At 41.6% G+C, this 23554-nt stretch overlaps 1 protein-coding gene across 4 annotated transcripts in view; it reads right to left on the reverse strand.

Moving 5' to 3' along the window:
• sema5a (sema domain, seven thrombospondin repeats (type 1 and type 1-like), transmembrane domain (TM) and short cytoplasmic domain, (semaphorin) 5A) overlaps window positions 1–7901 on the reverse strand; it is a 145240-nt gene extending 137339 nt beyond the window's left edge. For 2 of the 4 annotated variants that reach the window (XR_014801278.1, XR_014801277.1), the window contains exon 1: window positions 7339–7901. The gene's annotated coding sequence lies outside the window, so the exon portion shown is untranslated. The remainder of the gene's footprint in view (window positions 1–7338) is intronic. The other 2 variants (XM_084939169.1, XM_084939170.1) reach the window with 2 other exon arrangements.
• Between the last annotated feature and the right edge of the window lie 15653 nt (window positions 7902–23554).

Genomic DNA, 23554 nt, shown 5'->3' on the forward strand with positions numbered 1-23554 from the left:
TAAGGGAGATATTAGCTTTTAATTCCATGATTCCTTCAGTCAGGCTAAAAACAGCTGCATGAACCTCGTGCAGTATTGAGATCATTCACATACGAGTGTTTTAACCTATAGTTTGTTTACTATTTGCTAAACTTTAAGCTTTTCCTCCTGATTTTTCTACACAGAGAAAAATCCAAGTCAGTCCACTCATTGGCCAGATGTGTCTGGACCGAGAGCAACACAAGTAAATACAGGAAGAAGGTGCCATGTTCTTGATTATTGGAGAACACAGAGAATTTACCTTGATTTCACGGCTAGTTGCTGTCCCCTACAGACCATTGCACATTTCTAGTACCTTTCCACATCCCAGAATACAACGAATCCATGGCTACAAGAAGTTTTTCAACTCAAACGTACACCTGGTAGCTGGTTCGGATTGAGGTTGGCTCACGTTCACACCATAAACGAACGTCTCTTGAGTTAATTTGGAATCGCACCAAAACCACCTCCTCCAATGGGTCTTGGTGCGGTTGCTTTGGTCCACGATTACTTTATTCACACCTGCATAAATGAACCACACCCAGGGGGAAAACGGACCAGAGTTCGATCTAAATGGATGAAACACTGCAAGTGTGAAAAAAGTTTAAAAAGTTAAAATATCAATACAACGATTAAATTATAGTTCATCACATAAAAACTCTTTTGTAAGTTATTACTAAATATGATCCTATTATTATTGACCTTTATATTATTGACCTTTATATTATTGACCGTAGACGTGAATGTAAATCTAACTGGCTGTTTGCCACCGTGTTGGCCCTGTGATAGGCTGCCGACCTGTACCCCACCTTTTACTATATGTCAGGTGGGACAGGCTCAAAACCCCCTTGCTATCCCGAATTAAATAAGCAGTAGAAAATGGATGGATCCAATTAAATGATTACCTTAGATAAGCAGTAATAATGGATCAGTGGAAAAAGTGTTCCACCGTTGTGGTTGGTTTTTATGATGTTAAATATTTAGTCCACAGGTATTCAAAGTAAGAGCCAAAGGGTCATAAGAGTGATCTAAGTATAATCCTGAGATAATAAGCAGTGTGGGAAAGACAATCTCTGTTCTGGATTTGTTCTGGTTTCTGGCATTTTCATCTTTTGGTGTAAAATTTTAGACGATAAATGCCAATGGTTCTTTGGGGGAACTGCCAACAATAAGAAGCCCAAATGCAGTGTAGTTTTTAAGCCAAGAAATCTTGGGGGCTATTTGTTTAATCTCTTATGTTGAAGCATATTTTTAAAGCTGATTATGGGTATTTGTATAAGATCTAAAAAAAAAAAAAGTAGCTACAAAACAGCCGTTGACGCATATTTCCAAAAGTAGAGTGGATTAGAAACTTGTAAAAACATAAAAAAGGAGAAGCTGTGTCAACCTATTCAGAATTAAAAACTTCTTAACTATTTTCCACAACCCGGGATGCAGATATTTGGCAAAAACTGCCAAATTTCTGCTTTAAACTGAGGCAGCTAGGACAAGGAAATGAGCTTCTCTGATCTTTGTGGCAAATAAAATTGGTTTTTTTTGTGATGAGACAGTAAAGGAATGCAGTCAGGACACATCTGGAAGTGTAAAAGTAGAGATTTTGAGGATTTTGAAAAGTGACATAGACATATAACCTTTATACCAATTTTCCCTTTCATTGCCTTACTCCTGTCCTCTTCCTCTGCCTCCTGTCTTTCATCATCTTTCCTTCTCTTGATGTCTTAGCTCTCTTTGCTCTGTCTTGTTTGGTCCTGTCCTGCCCCTCTTTCCCTCTCTGAGGACGTCTTGCACTGACAGCTGAATCCAGCAGATAGATGCATCCGGGAACAGACTAGACTGCTGCCTCTTGAGGGAACCTCCTCCTTGTACACTTAACAATTTCCCTCAGACCCGTTCACCCTGCCTGTCTGCTCATCTGCCTATCACCCTTTCCATCTCCATTTCTTCAGTTTTCTTTCCCCTGCCCTTTATTTTTCCATTCAAACAGCAGGCTCCTCCCCTCTTTGTTGGGCAAACTTAAGCTCTTATCTTTTCACCTATATCTGCGTTGTCGCCTCTCCTTTTCTCTCTTTATGTCTCTCCTCTAATCTCCCTCTGCATCTCTCTTCCATTCCCATTTTTTTCCCCGCGTGGCCAAACTACAAGAAGTGGGCTGCTTTATCTTTTTAGATGTTATCGCAAACTTTCATATGAGGTCGGATAAAAAAGAATATAGCACCCTCTGTAATTCCGTTTCCTCCTTCATCTGCTGAGGGACGCATCCTCTTGCAACTTGAATATTTTTTCTTCACTTCCTTTTCTTGTCTTTTTTTTCGAGGATATTGCACTGATTAGCCCATCGTAATGATTTCAAAGTAGAGATAAATGTTTTCATTTGCTGAAGATTAAAGTATTTTCTGTATTTATATCCTCTCACTGATCAAATTAGAGCCTCTCCGGCTGTTTGCGGTGCTGCGATAGATGAAGCTCCGATAGTACTAAACGCATCACATCAAAAGAGCTTCTTATCGTATAATGATATGCTCCATAAAGATAAGGAGCAAGCATTTTCGTCCCACGAGGAGTTAAAAAAAAAACAAACTCAAACCCGCGACCGATTGCGAGCTACAGTCTCCTGTTTATTCGAAGGCATACGGTAAACACAAATAAAAGCGCAGAAATCACACACATGGGCCTGCTTTAGTAGTGGGTGGGCGCCTAATTTAGTTGTGACTATACATAGCAAAGAGTCTCAAAGTCTCGCAGGAGGCAGTCCAGTTTTGCTCTCATCTCAGAGGTACAAGCTGCAGCCTGAAAGAAGAAGCTCCTACAAAAGGGGAAATATACGAGCTGAGCGCTGCTATCAAATGATCCTCTCATTCATGCTTCAAAGTCATTCATCTTCCAGAGAAATACAGCAGGGTGACGGCCCGGAGAGGGAGAAAAGTGTGTATTTCCCCCTGTGTATGTCTGCATGTGTGTTCGGTGACAACTCATGACTCATTTCACCCTTCAAACAGCCCCGTGGCACTCAATCAGTCAATAAACAAAGACCAGCAAAGCTTCTCCTCCACTCTTTTTTTGCCCCCACCTCTCTTTTAAAGAAAAAAAGCCTCTTTTCACCTCTTTTCCCCTGACTCATTACACCTCATCACACACTCTCTCCGTGCTCCCGCCTTCTCATCCTACCCCCCACCTCTCAGCGACTCTCCTGGCTAGCTTCATCCCGACGCAAGTGTAAATGGAAGACTACAATACACTCCGAAACTTAAAGTTTACAATAATCGCCTCTCCTGATGTCACAAAAAAGAGTGAAAGTTGGGAGCCCTCTCTGTTTAACCTTTCAAACATCCTCTCAGCTTGATCCTTAGTAGGGAGAAAGAGGCTTTGGGGATTATTCAATCATGACCCAAATAGTCCGCTCTGTGTTTCGCCTGCGCTGGCATCGTGGTTAAAAGACAGATTCCTCCACTATCTGAGTGGGGTTGGAGGTTGTCGCGAAAGAGGGGGACAGAGCTAATGCAGTGTAGCTGTGCTGGCGAGTGACGGCTGGTTTAGTCGTGCTAATTCCTTCTGACGTGTGGACATGCGAAGGGATGTTTAACTCAAACCGCAGGCGTTCACTCTTGGATCCAAGCAGCAGAAGCAATAGCACATCCAGGATCACATATCGCTCGCTCACACCTCCCTGCCTCACTCTGAACTCAAATTATTTCCTACACCTGCCTTTGCGCTGCTTCTGCTGTTTAGCATGCAGTGTGAAATTACCACAGCTTCCTCTGTCTGTTTTACAAGGATAGGTCCCATCAGAGAACTGGTGTGTTTGTGCATGTCTGTGTGTGTGTGTCTCTTTTTACACGTGCACTTTTTTATCATTTCATTTCCAACTCTTTTGCATGTCAGTCTTAATTTTGCACCTGTACGTGCCTTGTTTTTACTTTAGCTCACTTTAGCCCGACTGAGCAGCACTGTAATATAATATTCCTTGCAGGAAAACAGACTCACAACGTGAGTTTTGGAAAAGATGGCGCCATGTTCGTTTTTTAAAAAGCGTCAAACCTTTCACGGGTGACCTTGACGGAAAGGGACTCGGATCTCCGTGCGGCACACAGAGACGTCGACTTTTGTGAGGATAAACAACAGATGCTTTGGGGTTGCATTATGCATCCCACTTCATAACTTCCTCGCGCTCTCTGTGGCAACTGTTAGGACACTTTGGCCTTTAAAGAACAGAAGTGGCGTGGCTGATAAACTTTCATTTTGCCAACATTTTCATTTCCTCTCAACAGCCTTTCAAATCCCCGGTAGGAAACCTTGAGAGTAGCCATAGCAACATTGCACCATCTCGCTATATCACTGACAATGACAGAAGCGAAAAAGAAAGAAAAGGAGAAAAAAATGCTTAGTTTCACCCTGGCAACTTTCTCTTTTGTGTCAGGACAGGTCAGAAATGGCACAAACGGGCGCTGAACTCCCCTCAAAATGAATTACAAAGTTAAACAGTCATCCAACATGTGGGATGATTCTCTGGAGCTGCCACAGTCTTGAACTCAAAAGTGGCAGGAGGACCAAGGAGGAGGGATGAGATAATGGCAAAGTGGTTGTGATGTATAAATAGCCTGTGGTAGCTTGAGGACAAAGCACAGCAGGAATGAGCAGAAAACCACTTCAGCTTTTGTTTGCGACTCCAAGTTTCCTTGCTTAGGAGCAATAAATCATCCATTTGGGGAGAATTAGTTAAATCTGGCCTTCCATGCAGTTCTCACCCAATAAACTCACATCTTTTGTGAGGCTGCATGTACAGAGACAAACTATAACAAAACCCCATCTTGCTGGTGTCACACAAATAAGTAACCAATGGGGCCTTAGAGAGGCCAGAGGCTAATGGCTGTTTAGTTTGCACGTGCAAGATAATGCCTTTCGCTTTCCCTCCCAACGGAGCTCGACCCCCGAGGGGATGTTGAATCACAAAGGTCGACAACAATGGGGCTTGTCATTCAATCAGTTTCCACGGTGACCACACAGTCTCACCGTGCTCCGACACCACCAGAGTCATCGCAGAACATCTTCAGGCTGGGACTAATTGCTGTGTTTCTGCTGGGGTTCTGTGTCAGCGCTCAGGCAAACTCCCCACGCAACACAAATATCAATCACGGCTAATCATATGCTGCTCCTCACAGCGCGCTGGAATGTGGAGCAAGTTTACATACAATGGGCTCATGTGAGCCTGCTGCTCGTCTCTCTGTCAGTGCAGGAGTTGGTGGTGGGGGTTTTTTGCACGCCACAAATACTGCTTATTACAGTTTCCCCTGTAAACGATCATTAGCAAACGCAGTTTTTCCTGTTTTGTCCAAGCAACCGTCCAAAACTCAAAGATAACAAATGCACTTTTATCAGAGACCAAGAAAACGCAGCAAATGTTCACATCTGAGAAGCTAGAACCACTAATCTGGATTAAAAGTTACTTAAAAGATTTATTAAGCTTCAAAGTAAATGGCAGTTTCCTCAATTAATTGTTTACTTTTTCTCTCTTTAAACTGATGACTACAGCTCTGAGCCTTTTTTCCTCTCTCCCCATTCAATATTTCTCAAGCATTTCAGCAATTTTGTCCCAAAAACTTCCTAGCACTTATTTCCTCTTTTATTTCCCCTTTTTCTTTTCCAAAGGGACTTTAAAGCGTCTAATAAAAGGCCTGAATAATTCTTCCATCTGGATGATGGTCACTTATTTCCACTGGTGTGATGGCACGTACGAGTCCCAGCATCCTTAAGGTCAATACTTAAGAGACATCCAAAAAAAACCTTGCAGAACCGATAAAAACAGCGAGTCTGAATGGAGAAAAGAGTTTGGCATGGTTGTGCACGATTTTGTAAAAGGTGGAAAGGCCAGGAAAAACATTGGGGAATGTACACTCATCAGCATAGTCACAGTTGGAGATTAGCAACCCTCTAAACGTGCTGCAAGGACAGGCTCATGAGGGGCATTGAGGTAGCAGCAGAACCACATACATTAACTCCTCACAGCAGAAATCTTTCCATCTCTTCTTTTTCCCCTTCACAGCAGATCCCTCAGTATATTTAACTTGTCCTTTCTCATTTTTTTAACCAACTCACTGACGAATATGATGAATGCCATGTCAGTTTGGCTTTTGTGGAAGAGTTCTGCTTGCTTGATTTTTTTTCAACATAAGAAAAGTTAAAATGAAGCTTTTATTCCAATAGTAAAATAACTTCTCTTTCTTTTCTTTTTTTGATAGTTTTACAAAAACCCTGGGTAAATAAAAAAGCCTCCAAAGACAGCTCTGGCTGTGCAATGTGTGAGTGAGCAGAATTAAATTTGAGGTGCACGGCTGAAAAGTTTGAATACCTCAACAAAGAGATCAGCAGAATGAAATAAACTTGGCACATCTTGTTATTGTGATTAAATGAAAATTACTAGCATTAATCCGCGGAAAATCAGTGTCTCTCAAAGGGCACTCATTCATTCTTGTGGAATCAAAACGGTGAGAAAGAAAAATTCAACAAAAGCTGCAGAGATTGAAATCTTTACTCAATCAACGCAGGAGCAAAATATTACATATAAAAGCAAGGACGTTTATTATAAGAAAAAATAATAATAAGTGGAATAAATCCTTGAATAACATCAGATTTTGTTTTAATGGGTAACTAAAGAAAATGTGGGTGTGAAAATTCAACAACTTGTCTCCTGTGAAGCCCCTGATGTTTTCAGGATTGGTGCACTGCCATTTCCTATACTGTTGGGCCCTTCCCCCCCCTTATTTGTTTTCTTTTTAAAAATTGTGACACACATATTTTCCAAGCATCTCCCAAAATAAGTCGGAAGGAGTGAATGAAGCAGAGGCTTAGCTATTAGATCGTGATATGAAATCCTAATCAGCTGTAATGAGATATTAGAAAGAGGAAAGCGAAAAGCCAGACACTGCTGCGAATGTGTGAGATGTAAAGATCTGATGAAAGCTGTGAGGTACCTGCTGATGGCCGCACTCTGCCAGCACCACCAAGCGGCGAGACGTCGCAGAGCACAATGCAAAACTTCTAAAACTGATTATTTACCCCATTGTGGAGAAGTGCAGGCATGCGCCCCAAGGCATGCAACCCTATCCCCATCCTGCCGGATACTGTTTGGATTTTTTTACGCATGTTAACGTGTGATTTAAGTACAAAATGTCATTTAAAGATGAGTTAAAGTCGTCCGCTGTGATCAGGAGATAAACATGTTAAGAAATGCAGAAATCAGAAGCATATCTGAATAACATCAACACTGGCGCAGAGCTCAAAATAAAACAAAAAACAAAAAAACGCTTTTTATTTTCCATGTCTTACCAAGTGAGGTGTCCAACTCCCGGTCATCTAGTAGGGAGCGAAGCTGCGTGTCTTGTCCCGGTGAGAACAGCGCAGAGGAAAAAGACAGAAAGCAAAGATGAGCTAAGGAGAAAATATCCTCACTTCAGCTGTGCCTCTGATCAGAAATGGACCTCAGTAAAACTCGGTTAAACGGAGATGGTGCCGTCTCCGTACCTCCGGAGGAGCCCCGTGTGCTATCTCTGCTCCCACGGAGGAGCGCTCTGGTGCCGGTGGCTCCTCGGCGCACGATCTGTAATCGGACACCGCACTGTCGCGCTGCGCCACAGACGATATGCCTCCGCTGTGTGGCGAAAAAGCGACGGCGCGTTAAAAGCAAAACTTTCCTTGCGCTAAAACGCTCAGCGCCTGTGCGAGAAGAGCGGGAGGAGCGGAGGCGGCTGATGCGCCCGGTGCTGCTGGCGGTTACAGCTGCGCAGGGTTGCGAGCAGGGTTTTGATGGCTGAGGACTGCGCCCCCACTTTGCGCGTCCACTCCAGCAGCAGCAGCAGCAGCGAGGAGAGACGTGGCAGCGGCGCACAGCTGTCCTGCAGGTGGAGGAGAGGACTAGAGCTCACTGAGCGCTGGAGCTACAAGTGGGATGACAGATTTGGAAGATCTTCAGCATTTTCTTTTGTTTTCTTTCTTTTTAAACGTATTTATTTAGTCATGCACTTGTTTTCAGGTGTGAAAATCTCCTCTAGAGCTTCTCTTTCATGAAAGTCAGAGGTCAGTGTCATAATCTGAAAAGCACTCCCTCCCTTTTTTTAATTGAACTCATTTGCATTGAATCCTCAGGGTGCGTTCAGCTACATTTGGAAATATAATCCTTCTTCAAAGGGCTTAAATTAAATTTTTCATATATTATAGATTTTTTGAGTCAGCTACCAATCATGTGCACAACTGGTGAGCTAGTGAAGGACACTTCAGCAGAGAGGGTGCTCGCTGCAAGTGGGTTTGAACCCTGTCATGCATATATCTCTAACCATGAGACCCAGCTGCTCAATATTGTGTGAATCCTTCAGATAGACAAAAGCCACTCACCGGTCTCTCAAGTTCATTGAACAGCAAATTCATCTCATTAGAAAGTAAAGATTTAACATGTAGGTTATGATATGTGTGTGTCTGTTTCTGTGTGTGTGTGTGTGTCTGAGAGAGAGAGAGAAAGAAGAGAGAAGCAAGACAGAAAGTGACAGTGGCGTGCGTCTGCGCCTTTGTATATGTTAATAGCGACATCCCCCGGTTCAATTACCTATTTATCCCCTGGTGAATGAGCGCAGCCCTCTATCAAGCTCCAAAAGCCCAAACAGCCGTACACAGCTTTAAGGCTGTGACTGAAAGTGTGTCTGTCTTTTTGACAGACACGCTGGAGAGTCAACAACAGCCTGTTAATATGCCTCTTCGTTAAACCAGAACATGCCTCTGTGAATGCTTCTGCTCCCCTGTATCCACATCTAAATTCAAATCAGGTAATTTTCATAAAAATGTCGCTACCCACAACGGGATAGGGTGGGGTGGGGGGTAAAGCTGAGATTTACATTTCAAGTGGCCTCTGTGCAACTCTGGGAAATGCGTGGGTAACCTTTTCCGTTCTCTTGCTGCGCAGCGAGATGCAAAGGGAGCAGATCTGCATTCTTAAAATATCAGAACAGATTGGATAGAGATATGCAATGCCAAAGGCAATGGTAGTGACTGACAAATACAATGAAACAATAAACTGAGCTCTGATACAATGAAGTGACTTTGAGGCAGTAGCTTGCACTTTCATCAGCTGAAAACGCTGTGACCTCCAGAACTTTTTCACTTTGCTTCAGGAATTTCAGGCTCTCTTTTAGTTCGCTTGGTTTGCTCTCCCGCACAATAGATGTTTTACTCCCTCAAGGCCAACGGCGAAAACCCGCCGAGCTGCAGCTCAACTTCAGAGCAAAGGAAAAGCAATGGCGAGTCTTTGAATGGGCCATCAGAGTCGGCGATGGATGATTGTGAGTACATTAGCCTGTGATGGGGAGGCGTAAGAATGAATCAAAGTTACACAGGAGCTTGTGTCTCTGTGTGTGTGTTTGTGGAGGTGTGTGCAGCTACCTTTGTTGCTTTGCATTCCTGTTTTGATGTCAGGCAAATGCACTCAAGTTTCTAGGCAACCACAGAAGAAGTCTCCTATAATTCACCCAGTCATGTAAGATCTTCGTGGGATGTATTTGTGTGTGTGTGCTTGCTGTTTGTGTATTGTTTCATCTGGCAGCTTCTTTGAGGAATTGGAGATTTCAGCCTTCTATGTGACTGAATAATGGTTCAAAAATATTGTCACGATGAAAGAAACTGAAGGCCAGCTTTTATGTATATAAAAAATAATAATACCAGAAGGAAAAAGCAATGTCTGTTCATTTTTTTGTCATATTTCCTTCATGCAAGCATGTCCATTTGTAGTGTGTGTCTCTATACACTGATGGAAGGAGATACTAACAGCAGGCCAAGCCCCTGCTTTAGTGCCAAACCTCAGCCAACCACGGTCGAGCCCCTAAAATCACTTTGTCACACAAGCCATCTGTCACGCAGTTTCTCTGCCGTTTCAAGCCCCACGTCATCTCTCACCTCGCAAACACAACCCGTCAGCCAACCTGGCAGCCGCCTGGACACTCACAAAACACACGCTCGCCGACACGCAAGTGCAACAGCGCTCACGTGTTGTGGAGCACTCGCATGCTAATACGAGAGTGACTACAAGCGGCTGAGTCAAGCTGGAACTCAGGAGGTTGAGAGTACGTGTGAGTAAGAGACAAGAAAGATGTTTTGGTCATTTCCCAGGAGAGGAAGAGTTGTGGAATAAAAGGGGGCACATGAAAAGATAGCAAGGGTGAGAGAGAGAAGAGCCGGCCAGCTGTGAAAGACTGCAGTCATTCCTCACTCTGAGCTCCATACCTGCAGACTCAATGAGCCATCCCACGCTGCAGCAGGGCCAAAGCCGTGTGATTTCTCAGGCTTACTCAGCCTTACTGTGCCCCTGCAGCAGCAGCATCTAGGGCCTTGTAGTGCCAAGACTCCACAAAGTCTACTTCCCCCGCCACGCTTCATGGGAGGAAGGATTGGACGATGATGCCGTAACTGTCAGAGTGTCAGAGGAAGTATGTATGCGATGGGGCAAAGGGCTCTCCGTGAGGTGTCAGACTCAGTAAAATTATTAAGGGCTTTAAGTTTCTGTAGGCTGCTATTTTATTCAGCTCCTTACACATTATTAGTCATGCTAACATCATGCTGTAGGGATGACGATATTGATCTGTCAGCCCACCACTTGGTTCAGACTTGAAATAGCTCATAAGAATACTGGATGGATTGCTATGAATAGAAGCGCATACACCCAGAGTACCCAGAGGGTGAATCTCAATGCCTTTAGTGATCCACTGACCTTTTCTAGCGCCACCAGGAGGTTAGTTTTTACTGATTCTGTGAATTCTCTTAGCAGAGGAGAAATATTAGCCTAGAGTTGGTGAAGACGTTCCAAGATGATCAGTTCAGCGGGTGACCCCTCGAGAACATGTATTAAATGAAATTTGCTGACATTTACGTTCTCATCAGATGAATTAAAGCATCCTTGGTGATCATTTTCACTTCCCACATAGTACCACCATCAGACAAAAAGGTTTTACTTGTGCAATAGTTTGGTTTCAGACTGAATGCTTGCAAAAATAATGACTTTACTTTTTAGTACCGGCAAATATTATCATGCTAACGAGCTAAATTTAGACGTTAGCATTGTCACTTGGAGTGTTTTTGAAATTACGACCAAGGAAGGAGTTTTTGCCACTGGCCTTATGAAGTACTTTCTATTCATCTCTTGCAGTGCACCTTCATTTTTATTCAGCTGTTTAAGCCATCTTAAACAGAGTACCACCCCTAAGCAGTTTTAGCTTGGGTAACCCTCCTCTTTTAAAACATGCCTCTTTATACTGGCTCTTTATTGTCTAAATACCCATCGTTCCTCTTATGGACGGCCTTTAGCCTTATTGTCTGATGGTGCTACGCATAAAAAACTACAAGGTATAAGCATGCTGATGTTAGCAATTAGCTCCAAACGCTACCACAGTCGCATTAACATTAGCATGGTTCAAACAAGTTGTGACTGAGGTAAATATAGCGCTCCCCTGATTGAGCTTTATACTCTGTTTTCTCACTTATAACATCATTATGAACGTTTACTCCATCTTTATCTGACCCTCGTGGTTCTGCCCTGTTCTCATCAGCCTGCTATAATGCAGTGCAGCGGTATGATGGAGTGTTTATAAGAGCCAAATCCGTCCAAAGGTAGCGAATGAATGAACTTGGTGAGATAATGAAATGCAGAGCCAGAGTCCAAGAGGGTCATCCTTCTCGCTCTCTACTGAGGTTCTGGCTGGCTGTATTTGTCTTTGTCCTCCCCTCTATGGCCCATGATGGATAGCAAAAAGAATATGGCTGATAGTGAAAGTTTTTTTCTTCCCTATTCTTCTTTTTTTTAGTATCCTTTCTTTTTTTTCTCCTCCTCCATCACCATTAGTGAGGTGGCAAAGTTAAGGGCTGGAGAGATGAACTCTGTGAAATTCAATCATGGGAATTGAAGGTTTGGAGGCATGAGGTCTTGGCCCCATGGGCAGTTTGGAGATTGCTTCAGATTAATTAATGTCAAAATGGAGAGACCGAGGCCGTAGAGAACAATTATATATGTGACTGGTGGACACGATGTTTGCCATTCCCACTAGAGAGAGCAATGTGCTGATTTTTGTCTGTCTTAAGAAGGTATTTTATTCCCAGTCAGTAATTTTGAAGACCCAAAGGCAATTTAAGTGGAGATAGACTAGGGAAAGCTACCCATGGCTAAATGGATAGAAAAATAAAGCCACTTATGTAAGTACTAAAGGCGTGTATAATCCGGAGAAGCCACAGTGGGGAAAACTACCGCCATCTCCCGTGCATTGTAATCTTCTGAAGGCAGACGTGGTGTTAAAAGGGGAATAACGCGCAGTTAAAAATTCAGATTTCATTTGTAATGACTTGTCAATGTGTCTGTGCAGTGGGATCACCCTATAGTCTCTACCATGTGTGCGCAAAACTGTCTGTGGTCATCTTTAAACGTGCATCGTCGTCTGCAGTCAGAGCCACTCCTCCAGCTTTTTCCACCACATTTTTAGGTGAAGTTTACATAGGCAGTGCTATCTCAGATTAAGCAGACAAATACACTGTACGCTGCTGCTTCACTGCTTCAGGGCCTCGTGGGACCAGAGTGATTCTTCACCAATACTGACCGAACCGTCTCCGGAAACTGGAATAAATCCTCCAATTTCTAACTCGGCAGAAGCAATTTGTTTCTTTCAACACTATCTTGTATTTCAGGGTGACTTCACTGGCCTCTCACTGCATGGTGCTGTCTGTTCTCTCAATGCACACATCCATCCAAGCATGGCTACGCACCGACTCAGGGTGCAGGCATCGCACAGTTATATTACATACATAAACACGACACGTTTACAGTCGTGCACATATTTTCAGGTGTCCCCGATATGCTTTCTGCCTTTGTGCAGGTTTGTGTGACCGTGATGCACTCCAAGCAGGTATGCACAGGAAACCGAGATTGGTCTTCTCGCTACAGTGCATTTTTTTCCTTTTTTTATCTCCAGAGTTTAGGAAACATGATTTATGTGTCTGCAGAGGAAACATAAAAATCCAAAAAGTATGTCAGGCTTTTCACAGTTTGCTGGACTAAACGCTAAACACAGACTGAGGAAATTGAAAAGATTTGGAAGAGATGTTTAAGTTGCCCTAAAATATGCACGCTTATGGTGAATGAAACACATCACTGTCTTTGCCTATTACAGAGCTGATATCTGCATCTTCAGCCAATGCTGACTTTCATAAACTGGCCCATTAAAGAAGAGAAAATAACCAGCAAGGCTGACAACAGCGACCAAAACTGGCTTTAACTGATAATAATCAAAGTCATTACTGGGATATTATCGTTTCTTATTATTCTCAGCAATAAAGATCCTGTATTTTTTATAATGAGCCTGCAATATGGCAGGGGAACTCATTAGAAAGGAGGCATTACTGGTAATTCAGACATCCATCATCTCTTGTAGGAGCTTGCTCATAACAATGAACTTTTTTTTGACAGGCAAAGGGGTTTTTGGGTAATTGTTTTTACCCCACATTGGACAAACAAAATCATTTTAATTACTGTCAGCTTTCCATTTAGAGGTTAGAAGTCAGAGCTGCACCAGGATGTGTGTAGGAGGTAGAGTGAAATATCTATTTTTCCATTTATTAGCCGAGACGCAAGTGTAATGCTGAGATGGTGATTTAACCGTGAGCTTGTTCAGAAAGTCTTCTCTCTGAAGTTGTCTTAGGAGCTGCTTTGCCTACTGATGGGAAAAATGAGCTCGGGAGAGTCTAGCTGTCCTCGCGCAGTAGAGCCGGAGCCGTCAAAACGGCATTATAAGATGGAAGCACTTGCTTGTTTTTAAGAAATTTAAGCCATTCGGCAAAAAGGAAGAAACTCTTTTGCTTTGGCTTTGAACATGCCCTCCCCCCAGAGTCACTTTCACCTTTTCCCATCTTTGAGGTATGCCTTTGGACAAGATGAAAGTAAATGTCTGAGCACTTCAGTCAGGCTATGCTAGATAAACTATATGGAGGAAGTTAATATGAAGTAAATGTCCCCGAAAGGAAGAATTCTAAGAACAAGAGACGACCAACGCTCTTTTGATGGTGCTGGTCAGACTGCTGCACGGTTTTGTGCTAAATAGGAAAAGAAAAAAAGACCAGTACACCCAGTGGATACTTTATTAGGTAGACCTTGCTAGTACCAGGTTGGACTCGCTTTTGCCGTCAGAACTGCTTTAATTCTTCATGGCATGGATTCAACAAAATCCTGGAAATATTCCTCAGAGATTTTGGTCCATATTGATGAGAAAGCATCACACGGTTGCTGCAGATTTGTCATTCACAGCCACGATGTGACTCTGTTCCACCACATCCTAAAGCTGCTCTCATATCAAAGCCATTTGTGTACAGTGAATGAACTCATTGTCATGTACAAGAAAGCAGCTTGAGGTGATTTAAGCTTGCTGACATGGTGTGTTATCCTGCTGGAAGAAACCATCAGAAGATCCACTGTGGTGACACTTTGGTCATAATGGACATGGACAGCAACAATACTCAGGTAGCCTGTGACATTTAAATGATTGATGCTAAGGAGCCTGAAGTGTGCTAAGAAAATATCCCAGACACTATTACACCAGCAGCAGCTTAAGCCGCTGATGTAAGGCAGGATGGACTCGTGCTTTTGTGTTACGTCAAATTTGGATTCTGCCATCTGAATGTTGCAGTAGAAATTGAGATTCTGTCCAGGAAACTTCTTTTCAGTTTCCTGTTGCCCAAATTGTGATGAGTCTGTGCAAATTTTAGCTTCTGTATCCTGCTTTTAGCTGACAGGTATGATGAAGCCTATCTGCTTTAAGGCTTGGTGACTTGGGTATCCAGAGATGCTCTTCTGCATACCTTGGTTGTAACAAGTAGTTATACGAGTTACTATTCAGGGTTCATACACCTCAGGGTTAAATTCAAGCACTTTTTAAGCACTTTCAAGGTCCATTAATGCATGAAAATGCAAAAAGAATTCAATTTGCATTACAAATCATTCTTAGGTTGACTTAAACACCTTTGTTCCCCTTTTGTTAAAACATTGAAAAACGCACCACACAAAATGCTGTAAAAGGAAAAGGTTGCCTTATATGCATAAAGTGTATACACTCAAAACACACATTTCACTTAAAAATTATGATGTGCAAATGTGAACAAACCAACTAAAGAAAGATATTCAAAAAAACCAACCCCACAAAACAAGAAAACTGCACCAAACACCACAAAAACTAGTCTTCCAATCAGATATTGATGCCTATTTCCTAAATGACACAAAAAATAGGAGACTTTTTTAAAAAAAAGTTCATTCCTAATAAAACTAACTGTAAGATGTTTAACTACATTGCTGTCTGGACCTTTAAAGTGTTGATGCTAATAATATCATGTACACTAAGACAGACATGGACAATAGCACTGACCGGGAGAGGCTTTGAACAGATGACATACTCTAAAGCATCCATCTAAAATCAGTTTATTTATTTAATCTATCATCTGTGATATTATTATATTGATTATTATATTGATATTATATATTGTTCATCTCCTTTAAATAAACAGGCAGCCTTAAAATATGAAATATTCATAGATGAAAACACATAAATTTTTCTATTGTCTCAGTGGCTGATAGTGCCTCACAGGCCTCAATTGAAATGGACTGACATGCAGATGTGCAAGGCAGCCCAAGCGTTGAAATTTTGCTGTTAGAGAAATAAAATGACTTGCAAAGTCTGTCTCAGGGGTAGCCAACTCCAGGGCTCAAGGGCCAGTGTCCTGCAAGTTTTAGATATCACCCCGGTTCAACACACCTGAATCAAACTATTAGTTCATTATCAGGCCTCTGGAGAACTTCAAGAAATGTTGAGGAGGTAATTTTAGCTATTTGAATTAGCTGTGTTAGATCAAGGACACATCTAAAACCTGCAGGACACCGGCTTTTGAGGCTTGGAGTTGCCGACCCCTGCTCTATCTGAAGAAAACTATTCAATCAGATAGTTATTTGTGGTGAATGAAATACAGTCACAGTTTCAAGCAGTTTTAAGCACCACATCTGAAATTCAAGCACTTTTCAAACCTTGAAAAGGCAATATTAATATCCAAACATTTCCAAGGATTTCAAGCACCCGTACGAACCCTGTACTATTACCTTCCTATCAGGTTGAAGCAGGTGTCCTCTGAAGATCAACAAGACATTTTAGCTCAAAGAACTGCTGCTCACTGGATATTTTCTTTTCACATCATCCTCTGTAAACCCTAGAGACCGCTGTGCAGGAAAATCCCAGGAGATCAGCAGTTTCCAAAATACTCAGACCAGCCCGTGTGGCACCAACAGCCATGTTCAAACTCACTTAAAAATCAGCTTTCTTTCCCATTCTGATGCTTGATCGGAACTTCAGCAGGTCATCTACGTGCCATGTGAAAAAACTCACATGGCAATGAGTTGCTGTTGTGCTGTTGCTACGTGATGGGCTGATTATGTAATTAGAACTAGCAGTTAAACAGCCCAATAACTTCATACAGCCTATGTCTAACAAAGTGGCTGATTAAAGTGTATATTCTGTTGAGATTAGGGGAGTAACTGTAAGTGGACACTATGCTCTGTTCAATAATGAAATCATCTATGTGATCAAGCCTGGTATTCAGGAACACACTTAAAGGAAGTGAAAAACTCAGTAGTATTGCCCCTGTTTCTTTTTAGTTCCTTTCTGCTTATAGAGCTTCTCTGTCTGTGTCTTCACATTGCCTGTTTCTTTATCTACCTTTCTTGCTTTGTCCTTTTATATTTTTTATTATGGCAGTTATTTTTCTTTTTCTTTTGCTCTGTGTCTTCCTGCTCTCGCAATTTTTCTGACCTGATTGTGTTCACACATTTTATGTTACCATAACAGGGATTTTTTTTAAAAAAGTTCCTTTTTTTTTTAAACATCAGATGGCGAGCAGCCAAAATAGGATGGCAATCAAAGAGTCCAAGAGAGCATGTGGATTAATAAAAATAAATCAACAACAATATAAATGCTAAAAATGAGTCACAGATGAGTCTTTAAAATAGTCTCGTGGCCTACAGTGGAGGAATAAAACAGTCAGTTTTGGAACTGACTGTTTTAAGTACAGCTGACCTGTCCTTTGGTGGGGTGCTCACACTGGGAGCAGCTCATTAAAACAGGGGTCACCAACCACCACATCGGTCCATGTTCTCTTTGCCATAACCCGATCCCTCTGCTGATTTCTTTGTATTCCACTTGACCAAATGCTGGGACTGATGCCCCGCTGGGGCTCACTGCTTCTGGATGTTTGGCGAAACACACTCTTCTCCATGTTTTCCCTCATTACCCTTCCATGTTCTTTGCAGCACTTCCACTCTATTCTTAGTCCCGCTGTTCTGTCATTTTCTATCTGTTTTCCTCAGCAGGGGTAATTTAATACTTTAATTAAGGGAGGTGGAAATTAAAATATGTACAGGCATTTAAAACAGTGATTTTCAAAATAAATGCACCCAGAAATAGCACACAAAAGCATAAAACCCCTCCAAATAAAAACACGTGTAGTGATTGTCATAACAGTGGTTTCCCACATGTGTATTTATTCATGATGCTTTCACTACATCTTTGTCAGCCCATCAAGGTATGCTCTGTCTGGATGTCTCACTTGTTTCTCTGTTGCTGTTTTCAATCAGTGTTATTTTCCCTGTTTAGATTTCCTTGGTGGGACTTTTGGCTGGATTATTCTTCCCTGCAGCACCTTTTGTTGTTCACGCATAGGTTTAATTAAAAGTTGCTTTTGTTTTCTCTGTCTTTTTCTTTTATTGAATTGAACTTTAAAAGAACACCGCAGACAACAAAAACACTGTATTTGCATTACTCACGCAAATGCATCAACAAATATTTGCCTGTAATGACCAACTAGTGGGAAAACAAGCTTCTTTATAATATCACCTATAGCTGGAATTAGATACTTTGAGAATTTACCAGGAAGTCCTGGAGTTTTCCTTTGTTTTCTCCAGGCACAATCCATCTCTGTGTAACAGCTGAATCAGTTTCATCCTTTATTTCTGACTGTCAGCGTCATTAGGAAAATCCACAGTCTGTCAGAGGGTCGCAGCTGATATGATATATCATGATATTTTAAAATTCTTTATCAACTGTTCGCCTTCATGCTTGAAACTGAGTTGATTTGCATCTTTGCATAGATTTTGTCTGCCTCACGGTGCACAAAAATCTTACCTTGTGTTCGGTCTGAACTCGCCATATGAAGTACGATCAAAAAGGTAAAAATGAGATCAAATTTAAAAACCTTAACTGGAACTGGCTTGAGACCCATCAACATCATCTTCCCATGCACCTCCACACATCTCATCCTGACTGCTATTTCTAGGCAGACCATGTTTTCACCATGGACTCAAAGCAAAGCAAACATAGTCAGATAAAGAGTCCAGACTTTCTGAACCTGATGTGCATGCCTAGAAGTGTGTCACTTTCTTTATGACCAGAGATGGGAGGGAACTCATTTCACATCAAGGGCCACATACAACCCAGTTTAATCTTAAGCGAACCGGACCAGTGAAACTTTCCTGTTGGTGAACGAAGAAGTTTAAGTACACACTTATTGATATCTGATAATAAGCAACAAGTGTCATTTCAAAAATATCTCTCAGTTTTGTCTGCATATCCCTGTGTAATGTGTAAAATTACAGAAGCTTCATGCCCAGTATTTTTTCCACATTTAATTCTTTATCTATTACTTCATTACTTTGATGTAGTATGAAAGGCCATGAGAGAGGTCGTTATCAATGGGAAAAGCAGTAAAAGTTACCAAAATACATTTAAAAGTCTAAAAATTTATGCCAACATCACATTTTCCAAAGTTGTCTAGTTGGTCGGATTGGAGTCTTTGCTGGGCCAGTTTTGGCCCTCAGGCCTTATGTTTCGCACCTCTTTGACATTCATGAGATTCGCTTCTATAAGAGCCAGTTCAGCAAAGATGTCTGTTTTTATTTATTGACTTTAAATTAGATAATACTTACAGTTTGCAGGGATTAAACCAGATTTCGTCTTGCAATATTCAAAATGACATCTTTTAAAGCGATACATTGTAGCGAGAACAGCTTCAACAGCAATTAGTCATGCATCAGCTTCCTCAGCACCCAACAGTGTTCAACACCTAACGGTGACAGTTCCATATGTGAAACATTTAGCTAACTGGTGCCAGGGGATGAACAAGCAAGCGCAAACATATAGGTTCCACTACATATAAAAAACTTTTTAAAGGCATTATATCTTCATTTGAATCATGCAAGTGATCGATCAGTGAATATTAAAGGCTGTTTGGAAGAGATTTAAAGAACTAAATATCACATTTCTCCCCATTCATTAATAATTTGGCATTCATCAGTTGTCTGGGAGAGTCAGCTGCAGCAATGCGGAGCTTTTAGAGACATTCTCAGTCCAGTCATTTTCAGAAATTTTCATTTGCTCTTATAAGATCAGAGTGTGTTACATTGCCCTCAGTGGTGATAACATATCAGAATTTATGTGCACAAGTCTACATTTCAAGCAGCAAAAGCTAATTATTTCTTAATTGTGTACTTGAAATCTTTCCCTCAGGAAGGCCACTGATTTCCCAAGTGTGACCTCTCGGCTGGAAAAGGCAACAAAGGAATAAACAGCCAGACTTTGGCACTTTGTCGAGCGAGGCGTGCGCTTCTCACTTCAGCAACATGTGCATTAGCATAATGGCTACATGGAGCCCCATCAAACCCTTAATTGATTGGTTAATTGCTGAGAATCCCTCAAAGGTATCCCAATGACCGACTGGTGTCGCCTTAGGGATTGTGGGGATTGGTGTCAACATTTCCCCATGTCATCTCATCCATTCGCTCTTCCTGCTACTCTTCTACAGAGCGTGAAGCATGAGATTGGATTTACAGTGTAATGGAATAAAGCACATTGTTTCTCATCTGTGGGAGCTGAGGATACAGCTGATAAAAGCCCTAACTTGCCCAGCTGGAAAGTTGATCAAAGACATTGCTTACAGGGAGGAAGATTTGTAGGGGTTTTTTCGCCTTCTTGTTAAGCGGACTTTTTCTCAAGCATTTTCTTTTTTTAAATTTCATGGTGATGCTGTTATTGATTTGCTTTGTTGTATTATGCTGCGTGCCAGAAAGCAGAGATCCAGAAGAAAAAAAGAGGTCATCATCGTGCGATCAAAGGCTCTGATAGGACAGGTGTAGTGTTTTCTCCATGAAGCTCGTAATGCAATTTGTATAGAAATAGACCTGATTAAATTCGTACTCCTCGGTTTAGGTCATTGTTGTGGCAGCTGTGAAAAAGATTACTCAGCATTCATGCCATCCCAATGTGAAACTTAATCAGGAGGAATAAAATTAGCTGCGTTTTCTTTGAGATTTACAGAACGTCCATTTTTCTCTTCGACTCCCACCCTTTCATTTCAATGCACTGGCTTTTATCTCTGTGAATAGAGAGCCATTATCAGTTAATTAACTCTTATCTGCTTTCTGTTAAAATGATAACATTTTCTAGTGTCACACCAAAGCATAATCTCCTTAAGTTACAATGTCGCAGCTCCCATCTATTGCCACAAATTTTTCCCCATGCCCCCAAAAGCACGAGGTAAGGGCAATAGACGAGAATGTCTATTTGTTCCAGCTGAAGTAATGTGACTGGAAGGTCAGACTAGATGTAATTAGTCAGAATCTTAATGACTTCTTTTGCAAAACTGTCTCTCTATTTATGCTCTTGACTTTTCAGTTTGTCTTTATCAGCAGGATAATGCATAAGTTAATCACTATCTGGTTACAATGCATAGCACTTGGAAGAAGCCTGCAGGTGCCTCATTCGGGCATTCATATAATAATAACAAATGAAATCAGCATTTTAATTGCTTTTTAATGGGCTGCGCTTCCATCCATATGAGAGTATGTATAGTCCTTTATTGGGTTCTTTTTGTAATGAAACACTTTAGTAATATACTAAACTAATCTAAAGACTGGTGTTGGGAAGAAAGAGTGTTTTCAAACAGAAGCCATCTTCTTGATTCAGAAAGGTTTACTCCAACCATTTACTTCAAGACTGAAACTGGTCAGTAGTAGGGGCGGCTTTAGCTCAGGCAGCAGATTGACGCTTCTTTGGGATGTCTTGATGATCATCATCACTGAGCCCCTGGGTCATTGATGATGACCCAGGGGCTCATCATCAATGACCCAAGCTTAATTCCTAAGCCCTTCCATATGCTGAAGTGTCCATGGGCAAGGCACTCAACACCAGGTTGAGTTGCACTGCACTGCCATCAGTATGTGGATAGGTAAAGGGGGAAAAAAACAATGTAAAGTGCTTTGTAGTTCCTATAAATGCAGACCATTTACAAAAAATTACACCATGGATAAAAGACAAAAAGATAAAACAAGTAACTTCCATACTGCAGCTCGTCGTTTGGTTTTAGTACTGGTTTTGGTTTTAGCTCATTGGCGAGAGTGAATCGTAAGCTGCTGTTCTGCTCAGCTCTGCTGAGAATCATTAAAGTGATGGCTGGGACTTCCAGTCAATCAATCAATCAATTCAAACATATTATTATCAATTTCAATATCTTATTTGGTTTTCATATGTACCTATTTTCAGTGATATCAACTTTAATAACAGGAAATTAACTAGGCATAATTATTTTCTTTCTCTCGTTGCCATATTTTTCAGGTAAAGTAATATTTGACATCTGCATAACAAAACTGAACATTATGTTTTTGTGTGCAACCCCAATATTTTTAGTGGCCCCCACATGGCCACCCCTATGAAAAAACTCCAGAGGCGCCCCTGCTGGGGGCTGCTCATCCATGCAAACGCATGTCGTGAAGCTCCCTGTACACAGTTTTCATGCTGATGTTAATGACAGAGGAGGCATCCTCTGTCATGAGCACTGTGCTCAAGTTATTATAGTTTTAGATTTCCATTCTAGATTTTTTTAAATTTCATTTTAATTTAGTTTTTTAGTTCAGTTTGATTTCTGTTAGTTCCCAGAGTGGGTTTGCTCATTTCAGTTTAGTTTTTTTGTTTGTGGATTTTATTCAAACTGTGAAGCGCTTTGTAACTCTGTATTTTGACAAGTGCTATACAAAGGTATTAAGCTATTATTATCATTATACCGAAGGTAATAATAGCTTGATAAGTACAATATCACAGTCTCACCAGTCTCTGCTCAGTCTTGGTTTGGTCAAGCGTGAATACTGCGCTGCTGCTGGTTTCAGCTTCTACATTATTTCTGTTTTCTTTGTCATGTCCCACATTATGAGACCTATGGGTTTTGTTCTGTCAGCTACAGGCGCACAGCTCACACCCCCAACGCTGTCTAATATAATATTCTAAATGGATGCAAAAGGTCGAGCAAACACAGACAGGTGCTGATGAATCATATCTTTTTATCTCATGTCTTATTAGACTGAGTATCACACATCAGCACAGTTGGGCAACACAACCACATCAAAGACAGAGTAGGAGTGGACGTGTCCATCCTAATTAGTATGTTAGAGCGCTGATCTGTGAGTGATCTGAGAACACAGACAACACCCTCACACACACACACACACACGCATGCACATACTTACACAGTCCTAAGCCCACCTCTAATTCCCCTCTGTTTTTACACACGTTCCATGTACACCCCTGGCAAGCATGAAAATCCTGGCACATTCAAACTCATTAAAACACATACAAGCTGATGGGTAAATATGCACACGCACAAAGTCCAGCTGGAGTTTTGTGATTTTTCCCACACACACTAAAGCCAAAGATATTCCTGGTGACGGCAGAATGAGCTATCTTGGCACATGAAGTTAAATTCTGCATAGTTGATGTGAGCGGCTCTGACTGCCCGTCATCTTTGCTGCACTTGCACTTCAAGCCTGTAAGTTGTTTCTCTGAAGGGGCTCCAGTAACTCAGTAAGTATAGTTTGGCTCAAACATCAGGATTCAATTAAAATGTAAATTTTCACTAAGCTGATAAACGGGGAACAACAGTTCCTTTGGCACCAGACAGAAGGCGTCATTTTCTACAGAGGAACTTGGAACTTGGATTTTGTTGTTTGGGACAGCAGGTAATCACTGAGGCCCAGCAGGCTGTAGGTGAAATTAACATAAGGTCAAAGGTTGGAAGAACTCAGAGCACTGAGTAGGATTTGCAGACTTCTAGACTTCTCTGTGTCTCTGCTCTTTCCCTCATTGCTTCTGTGTATTGCAGATCTATGTCTGCTCCACTGACAGCTAAAAAAAAAGAAAAGCATTCAATCTGGTCTGCACCTGCTCCTTTTTAAGTTTTTCCATAAACTGCACAAGTAGAGAAGCATTGTTTGCAAGGAGCTGACACACGTCTTCAATTCATCGTAGTTTCAAAGCAAGTCAGCAATGCACGTCACGTCAAATCCAATATGCTCAAGGGCAAACCCAACACTTTGGAACAGCGAATCCCGATAAGAATTACTGCATTACTGCAAGTCAGGGAGATGTTTCCAAACTGTTTCTGCGCCCGCTCT

The sequence above is a fragment of the Perissodus microlepis genome, chromosome 9, assembly GCF_051167445.1.
Source record: "Perissodus microlepis isolate ML-2025 ecotype Zambia chromosome 9, ASM5116744v1, whole genome shotgun sequence".
Lineage (NCBI taxonomy): Eukaryota > Metazoa > Chordata > Actinopteri > Cichliformes > Cichlidae > Perissodus > Perissodus microlepis.